Source organism: Saccopteryx bilineata, chromosome X (assembly GCF_036850765.1).
Source record: "Saccopteryx bilineata isolate mSacBil1 chromosome X, mSacBil1_pri_phased_curated, whole genome shotgun sequence".
NCBI lineage: Eukaryota > Metazoa > Chordata > Mammalia > Chiroptera > Emballonuridae > Saccopteryx > Saccopteryx bilineata.
In genome coordinates, this window is record NC_089502.1 from 48894596 (window position 1) to 48904372 (window position 9777).

At 40.7% G+C, this 9777-nt stretch overlaps 1 pseudogene; it reads left to right on the forward strand.

The window, feature by feature from the left end:
• The first annotated feature begins 5665 nt into the window (after positions 1-5665).
• On the forward strand, positions 5666-5780 carry LOC136317968 (U6 spliceosomal RNA; annotated as a pseudogene).
• Positions 5781-9777: the final 3997 nt, after the last annotated feature.

The window sequence follows — 9777 nt, forward strand, 5'->3', positions numbered from 1 at the left end:
GGCCTGAAAGCTGCATTATTGAGCCCAGGTATGCATACTTATCTGGAGCCGCCGCCCCTGCCCACCATCATGATGAGGCGCTTCTACTCTCTGCTTCCAGCTCTGTGCTGCTCACTCCCCAGCTCTGCTGATCTTAATATTGAGGTCGATTCTGCTGCTGCTGATGAACTTGAATGACACTCCTATTCTTAACACACATAGCCATAATCTGCCCCTCATAGCAGGGGAGGAGGTAGAAGATAAGAAAATAAGAAAACAGAGAAAAGGTAATAAAAGGAGGCACAGTGATTTATACATGCTTAATTTGGAGCAAGAAGTGAATCAGCAAAACAAGATTTAAGGCTTTTCTCATCATTAACCCTCATTCTTATCCTTATCTCTTCCATTTACACTAGTAGAGGGACAACTACCTGTTGTCTCTGGCACTACTGTAGGGAAGTTATAGGGTGAGCAGTTTAAAATGTAATATATACTGCTCACAAAAATTAAGGGACATTTCAAAATATAAAGCAATATAAAAAGAAGCATTTGATTTTTTTATTAAATAAAAAGAACATCAGAAGAGCAAAGGACAAGTCAAAGAAAGTTATTTGATTATGCTAATGAGATGCAAAACCAACTTTTATTTCATTGGTGAAAATGCAAAGGGTGAAAGAACTGGAATATCTGCATGTTCCCAGATCCCCTAATTTTTGTGAGCAGTATAATATACTCTTTTCTAGGTTTACAATGCGTGTTAATATATAGATAAAATTATCATGATCAAAACAATCAATTTAAATATCTATGAAACGTGTAAAGCAAGTATTCTAAGTGCTATTGTGTTCTCATTGTTTTACCACAATAAATCACCCAAAATGGTCCTTCTAGTGAAGGAAGTATTCTTGATCCAACTCAAAAATTATAAGAAATTTATAATTAAAAGGATAAATGTCCTGAGTTGCATGGATAATCATAATATAAAAAAATATAATAAAAATTTCAAAAGTACATTGATCAAAGTATTCTTTACATATGTTGCTTTATTATTATTTTTTCATCTGAATAGTAGCATATGTTGGGAAAATACACTTACAGTTACTTCTTTATGTTTATCATCTGGCTTGTGTTTAATAAAAATCAGATTCTCCTTTTACTGAGCTGCAAAATATTAATGTAGTCTTACAGGTCTGTGCCACTTCCTCAAAATGCCAACTTTTTGCAAACCAGGGAAACTAAAATCAGATGCATACTTTATAGAACCCTGTGTAAAATTTATATATGAGGTTCCTTGTTCAAAAGTTAAGAATTTCAACACGAACAGCATAGCATTAAATCATGCTGAGGGCCCTTGTGATTGTGAAGTCTTGGGTGTATACACAGGTTGCTTGCCCATAAAGTCAGTCCTGAGAGGAGAATAAGCTTAACAACTTTTTTTTTTTTTTTTTCCTGAAGCTGGAAACGGGGAGAGACAGTCAGACAGACTCCCGCATGCGCCCGACCGGGATCCACTCAGCACGCCCACCAGGGGCGGACGCTCTGCCCACCCAGGGGCGATGCTCTGCCCCTCCGGGGCGTCTCTCTGCCGCGACCAGAGACACTCTAGCGCCTGGGACAGAGGCCAAGGAGCCATCCCCAGCGCCCGGGCCATCTTTGCTCCAATGGAGCCTTGGCTGCGGGAGGGGAAGAGAGAGACAGAGAGGAAGGAGGGGGGATGGAGAAGCAAATGGGCGCTTCTCCTATGTGCCCTAGCCGGAATCGAACCCAGGTCCCCCGAACGCCAGGCCGACGCTCTACCGCTGAGCCAACCAGCCAGGGCCCAACTTTTTTTTTTTTAACATTTTATTTTTGAATACTTACGGGTTCACAGTTAATTGAAAAATACTACATGGAAATCTTATGTACTCTTCACACAGTTTCCCCCAAAGATTTGATGTTTTAGAATGATAGATCATCAAACCCAGGAAACTGACAGTGGTGTAATATGTGTATATAGTTTTATAACATTTAATATATATGTAGATTCAAGTAACTATTGCTGCAGTCAAAATACAGAACTGTATTATTATCACAAATATGTCACCTGGGCTCCCTTTTAGAGTCACACTTTTCTTCTTGCTTACCACTATCCTTAATTCCTGGAAACCACTAATTTGAACTCTATTTCTGCATTTTTTTTTCTTTTCAAAAATGGTATATACCAATTAAGAAATGAGCAGTGGATCTGAATAGACATTTCTTGAAAGAGGGCATACAGATTATCAATAAACTTATGGAAAGGTGCTCAATGTCACCAATCATCAGAGAGATCTGAATTAAAACAATAATGATATATCATCTCATACTAATCAGAATGGCTATCATCAATAAATCAAACAAGACTTGTGTAAGGCTAGGGACAAAAGTGAACTCTCCTGTATTGTTGGATTACAAATTGCTGTAACCACTATAGAAACAATATGGGGCCTGACCTGTGGTGGCACAGTGTATAAAGCATTAACCTGGAATGCTGAGGTCACTGGCTCGAAACCCTGAATTTGGCTGGTCAAGACACCTATGGGAGTTGATGCTTTCTGCTCCTCCCACCTTTCTCTCTCATTTGCTTTCTTTCTCCCTCCTCTCCTCCCCAAAATGAATAAATAAAACCTAAATTTTTTTAAATAAACAATATGGAGATTTCTCAAAAAATTAAAAATAAAACTACCTATGATCCAGCAACTCTACTTTTGGGTATCTTTCCAAAGAAACCTAAATTACTAACTCCAAAAACTGCATGCACCCTTATGTAGATTACAACATTATTTACAGTAGGGAAGATGCAACTTAACTTAAATAGTCATCAATAGATGATTGGATAAAAAGAAGTGGTGCATATATACAATGGAATATTACTTGGCTATAAAAGATAATAAAATCTTACCATTTGTAACAACATGGATGGTGGACCTAGAGGGTGTTATGCTAAGTGAAGTGAGTCAGAGAGAGTAAGACAAATACCATATGATTTTACTTATATGAATACTTTAAGTAACAAAATAAGTGAATAAGTAAAACAAACAGACTAATACATACAGAGGAAAAAATGATGGTTGCTGGATAGGTGGGGTGTTAAGAGGGTGGGTGAAAACGTAGGAAAGATTGAGAAATACAGATTGTTAGTTACAATATAGTCATGGGGAATGTAAAGTATAGCATAGAGAATATAATCAATAATATTGCAATAACTACTCATGGGAATGAGTGGGTACTAAACTTATTGGAGGTAATCACTACCTAAATTACATAAAGCCTAACAACTATGCTGCAAACCTGAACCTAATATAAAACAATACTGAATGTCCATTTTAGTTGAAAAATAATTTTTTAAAATATTTTTCTGAAGTAAGAAGGGGGAGGCAGAGAGACAGACTCCCACATGCACCCAACTGGGATCCACTCGGCAAGCCCACCAGGGAGTGATGCTCTGCCCATTTGTGGTGTTGCTCCATTGCAACCTTAGACATTTTGGCTCCTGAGGCAGAGGCCATGGAGCCATCCTCAGTGCCCGAGACAACTTTGCTTTAATGGAGCCTTGGCTGTGGGAGGAGAAGAGAAAGAGAAGAAGGAGAGGGGGAAGGGTATAGAAGTAGATGGGCATTTCTCCTGTGTGCTTTGTCCAGGAATTGAACCCAGGACTTCCACATGCTGGACCAATGCTCTACCACTAAGCCAGCTGGCCAGGGCCAAAAAAAATTATAAGAAGAGTTGAAGCAAGGAAATCAATTAGGAAACTATTGCAATACTCCAATAGAATAAACAATAATAGATTTCATTGGCATAATGCTTGACATATAGCAACAATCAACAAATATTTGTTGAATGAATAATCAAGTAAAATTAAGTTTCAAAGATTATTCATTTCTTAATGATTAATGACATTTATCCTGTCTATAAGTACATTTCTTTTTTTTTTTTTTTCTTTTTTAGCATGAGAGGAAAAGACAGGGATAGATAGGAAGGGAGAGAAATGAGAAACATCAACTCATAGTTGCAACACCTTAGTTGTTCATTGATTGCTTTCTCATATGTGCCTTGATGGAGGGGTGAGGGGCTCCAGCTGAGCCAGTGACACCTTGCTCTAGCCAGCAACCTTGGGCTTCAAGCCAGAGACCTTTGGGCTCAAGATAGAAACTATAGAGTCATGTCTATGATCCCACGCTCAAGCCAAGGACACTGTGTTCAAGCTGGTAAATCAACAGTCAATCTGGCGACCTTGGGGTTTCAAACCTGGGTCCTCAGCATCACAGGCCAACACTCTTTACTGCACCACCACATGATCAGGCAAACATCTTCCTTATAGGTACTTACTATACAACAAAATAACTAACGTTTATTTATTTTGAGAGAGAGACAGACAGAGAAAGAGGAAAGGAAAGAGAGAAAGAAGCATTAATTCCTTTCCCTACTCAGTTGTGACATTGATTGCTTCTCATCATATGTGTACTGACTAGGCTTGAATTCACAACATCAGGTGTCAAGGCAGCACTCTTGCGATCAAAGCAGCAATCTCAAAATCAGGGATCCTGCGAACCAGCTGATGACCCCGGCTTCAAGCTGTTGACCCAGGTTTGAACAGGTGACCTCTGTTCTCTATCCATTGTGCCACCAGCCAGGCCACTTTAATAGTTATCTTTTATATTTTTAATTTTTTTTTCTGAAGCTGGAAGCAGGGAGAGACAGTCAGACAGACTCCCGCATGAGCCCGACCGGGATCCACCAAGCACGCCCACCAAGGGGTGACGCTCTGCCCACCGGGGGGTGATGCTCTGCCCCTCTGGGGCGTCGCTCTGCCACGACCAGAGCCACTCTAGCGCCTGGGGCAGAGGCCAAGGAGCCATCCCCAGCACCCAGGCCATCTTTGCTCCAATGGAGCCTCAGCTGCGGGAGGGGAAGAGAGAGACAGAGAGGAAGGAGAGGGGGAGGGGTGGAGAAGCAGATGGGTGCTTCTCCTGTGTGCCCTGGCTGGGAATCGAACCCAGGACTTCTGCACACCAGGCCGACGCTCTACCACTGAGACAACCGGCCAGGGCTTTTATATTTTTAATTTAATTTAACCTATAAAATGTGCTTTTGAACCTAAAAAAATATATATATAAAATGTAATATATATATATAATGTAATTTTTTGAAATTTGCTTTTTTTTAAACACTCATCACAGTTCCCAGGAGATTTATTCAAGATGTTGCAGATATAAAAATTTGTTCATTTTTATCACTGAGTTACATGTCATATTATGGATGTATGACAGTTTAACAATTCACTCACTGAAAAACACCTGAATCTTTTCCCAGTTTTGAGATCTAACAAATAAAGCTGTTATGAACAGGATTTTATGTGGACATAAGTTACTATTTATTTAGTATAAATTTCCAAGAATAAGATAGCTAGATCATATGCTAAGTGCATGTTAAGTTGTAGAGGAAACTAAAAAACGTTTTTTTCAGAGTGTCTGTACCATTTTACATTCCCAACAGCCATATATAAGAGATCAAGTTTCTCCACATGCAAGCTATTATTTGGAATGAGGTCAACTTTGAGGGGAAATTGAGAGAACAGGAAACTGTGAACTTGGCAAATTAGTTGAGTTGATTAAATTTTGTATCCAGAACATTGAAATCTGAGGAATTATTCAAGAAAGAACATGAGGTGCTTGCTTCGGCAGCACATATACTAAAATTGGAACAATACAGAGAAGGTTAGCATGGCCCCTGTGTTAGAATGACACAGAAATTCGTGAGAAAGGAGAGGAAGAGAGAGTTATGAAAAGTAGAAAGTAACAGGGGAATAAGAAAATGTCTCAAACTCATTTCACCAAAAATTTTTCTCCAGTTTCAGCTGAAGCTTATGGGCTTACCCATTGATGCCATGGCTTAAGCAGAGATAAGTGAAAGGCATGAGGTACTGCATTGGCTCCAGCATCATGAAGTAATTTCTTTACATTATCTTTTTCACATTGTATTTTTTTCTTGATAAAAAAGTACTAGTTATCCTCATGGTTAATAATAATCTTTATTCATTCTTTTTATTTAGTTTAGCAATCTGAGAATTAACAGTCTATTATGCAACTAGTCACCAAATCCAACCAACTCTCCATCCATCATGCTTAGGTAATCAAGGATCAGCTATGATTGCCTCAGCCTCCTAATGTTTCTGGGTCCTGATTCTGAGGACTATTCTACTCACACTTTTACTATAGGTAACTTTTTAAAGCATTGAATTGTTCTGCAATTTCTATGCTCAGAAATTTTTGTTGATATCTGAATGCAAAATCTGAACCATATTATATAGAATTTAAAATCTAAATTTGACACTAATTTGTTCTGTTTGTTTCTATTTTCTTCTCGTAATATGATATTTTAAAATAATTAGTTGTAGATAACCAAACATACTCTACAAGATCATGCTTTAGTTCTTCCAGTACTTTCTTTTCTCATGTCTCTTGCATTAAGATATCACTTTTCCATTAAGGATTTCTTCAACTATATGTTCTTCATGGAAAGCTCTTGGTAAAATTAGCAAACTCTTTCTCAAGTATTTGTTGATATCCCATTTAGGATACTTACTAAACCATATAATTATAAAATCACTAGTAATCTATATATGCCTGTTATTTCTGCACCAGATTATAAAACCCTTGAGAGCACAAACTGTGTCTTCTTAAATTCCATTTATTCCCTACCTCCCCACTTCAAGCTTAGAACACAATTTTAGTTAATGGAAACTGAATTAAATTATAAGACAGAGTGGAGAAAAAGTGTCAGACAATATTTCCAAGATTACTAAAATATATTTAAAATTGAATTGTCAGGCCAAAAGAAGCCAATACAATATAATATTTATTATACTTCAATAAAAAAATGAAAAAGTAGACAAAAATGATGTGAAAAGAGTTCCAATTCAATCAATTAGATAATTGGCTCCCTACTTCCTTTTTATCTAGTTAGTGTTGAAAATTCATTGCATAAATTAATAAATTATGAAAAAAATTTAACTTGATAGTACTATAGTAACAGGAAAAAAACTCTCAGAATATTTCATTGTTTTTAGAACTTGTTGAATTTTATAGATATAAAATGTTTTTTTGAAATGTTGAATTATTCATGGGTTTAAATAGTTTCCATTTTTCTTCAAGTTAATTAATCAGTTAATGCATTATTCAACATATTTCAAGTTAGCATATTAATTATGCCCAAACTTGCTAGGTCTTAGAGAGTAGCTTATGAATTTCATCTCAAAGGCAAGGGAAATAAAGGCAAAATAAATGAATGGGACTATATTAACCTAAAAAGCTTCTTCACAGCAAAAGAAACTGTCAACAAAACAAATAAGCAGACAACAAAATGACAGATTTTGAATACACATAGGAACATCTACAAAATTAACAACCTTGTAATGGTATAATACGGTGTCAGGTAAAAAATAGGCAGGTAACACAATTTTAAATATAATATGGTCAAATTGTCCAAAGATTACTGTAAGGTCGGTGGATGGGGGCATGGTGACTTAGGAACTAAGACCCGCCCACTTTGGCTAGGACCGCCCACAATCAAGCCCGCCAAAGGAAGATTCCCAGGAACCATTTGGAAAGAAGCGCTAGTCTGCCAGCCAGTGAAATTTCACCACGGCATAGTAGCTCCACCTCCCTAGAGGGACCCTTTAAATATCTGCCACGCGGTTTAATCTTTGCAACTTCCCTAGCCTCCATGTTTCTTTCCTCGGGGCCAGGGAACCTTGCTGGTCGGGGTGTGTGCTCTGTACTCAATAAAGCCCTTTATTATTCCACATTTTGCGGCTCCGAGCCCTGTTCCTTCCTTCTCGGCGGGGAAAAATACCTTACATTTTTGGTGCCGAAAACCCGGAAGGAGTTAGAAGTCCGCAAGGATTGCTACTTTCTCCTCCCCTCCGAGAAAGAACCAGGAGAAAGAATCAGGATCTCTGATCTCCAACCCAGTTCGGTGCACGGTGCGGTAAGTCCCCCGTCTCCAGCTTTCCTCTCAGTTCTTTCCTCCGAGACTCCCTGTCCGAAACCATAGCTACGTCAGGGAAAGTCTTTTCCATCCCTCCGAGTGCGTGTGCTTGTGGAGACCTCCCAAGCACATCCACTTTCATCCGTGGCTGGACATTGAGTTTTTAGGACGCTAATGCTCAGGTCTGACCACTCCGAGAACTGAGTGCGGCTGTTGGGGCACAGGAATTTCCCTCCCTAAGGAAGAAGAAACTGTTCTTCTCCGCTGTGGCCAGGCCACAGAACCCACTCAATTAGCCTCCTGAAGGGACTTTCGGTGTTAACACCCTCACCAATTTAACTATCGCCAAAAAAGCTGGGAACTGATTGGAGATCTCTTTCATACACGGCTCCTAATTATTTGCGCAACCATCCTTAATCTCTGTGCTGCCTGTTCCACCGCACAGGCCTTTTTCTGGCCAGAGAAACCTCACCTGAAACCTCTACTCCTAATCTTTCCTTCTCCGCAGACTCCAAACTTTCTCTCCTCTCCCTTCGCAAAAACCTGTTTTTTATTTGCCATCTACTAACTACCATCTTTTTCTCCTCCCCTGCTGGCCAGGGGCCCCTCCTTTCACTGTGTTCTCTAGTCCTGCCTCCATCAGGCCTTTCTCAGCCTGGCATTGGCTCTTACACCGGTTTTCCGGAAGTCCAACCCCAATTTTCTTACAGGAAGTTCCTGCCCTGTCCTGCCTTTGGCTCCAGCATTTTTCCTGCAGGATCTGGGTGCCGGGCTCCTCACGAGCCCCCCCTCTTCTTATTCCCAACCCCCAAACCCCTATCCGGAACCTGTGAACACGGCATTTAAAGTTTTTAACGGTCCCAACTAGTAGAAACAGGCCTGTTCACCAGGCCCCCATGCAGCAGAAGGTAACGCTCCAAACCCAAACTCTTGTGGCAACCCTGAGACCAGCAGAGCCACCATCAGCTTGCTTTAAGTGTGGCAAGCAAGACCACCGGTCCCGGCAGGGCCCCTGCAGTGGCTGCCCACTGAGCCCTGCCCTGACTGCAAGCAGCCCAGTCACTGGCAGAGAGATTGCCTCTTTGGGCAACAGGTTTTTTCCTCAGCGCCTCTACGTGGAGGACAAGCCGCCCAAATGGAAGGCCAATCCAGCCAGGTGGGTGCATCGCTCAAACTCCTAGGACACGGCCTGGACTCGGAGAACCCAGGGTTCTGCAACAAGTGGGTAAGTCAGTCCATCTCATTTCTTGTGGACTTGGGGGCTGCCTTCTCTGTTTTTGCCTTTATACTCTGGACCTCTAGTTCCCTCAGAGGTTTCGGTTATGGGAATGGATAGGACCCTCTTCCTTTCCCCCTTTTTCCACCACTCCTGACATGCAGTTTTGCCTCAAGCTTGCCTCCTTATAGGACCTCTGGCAGTTGGAACCACTGGACTCCATCCATCTCCAGCTCACCAAAAGGCTGGACCCTGCAAATTCCCCTATTACTCCTCTCTTTTTTTTTAAACCCGTATAGGACTGCATCTGCAAAGTTTCTCCAGTCACAGCCACACAGATGTTCCTCTTAACACCCCTCAAAGCCACCGCCTTCTGATCTCCCCCTCCCCACAACGCCCCTATTCAGCAGGAAGTAGCCAGACGAATAAACGGTGCCCCTTTTTCTATTTAACACAAAAGGTCAGAATGTAAGGTCGGTGGATGGGGGCATGGTGACTTAGGAACTAAGACCCGCCCACTTTGGCTAGGACCGCCCACAATCAAGCCCGCCAAAGGAAGATTCCCAGGAATCATT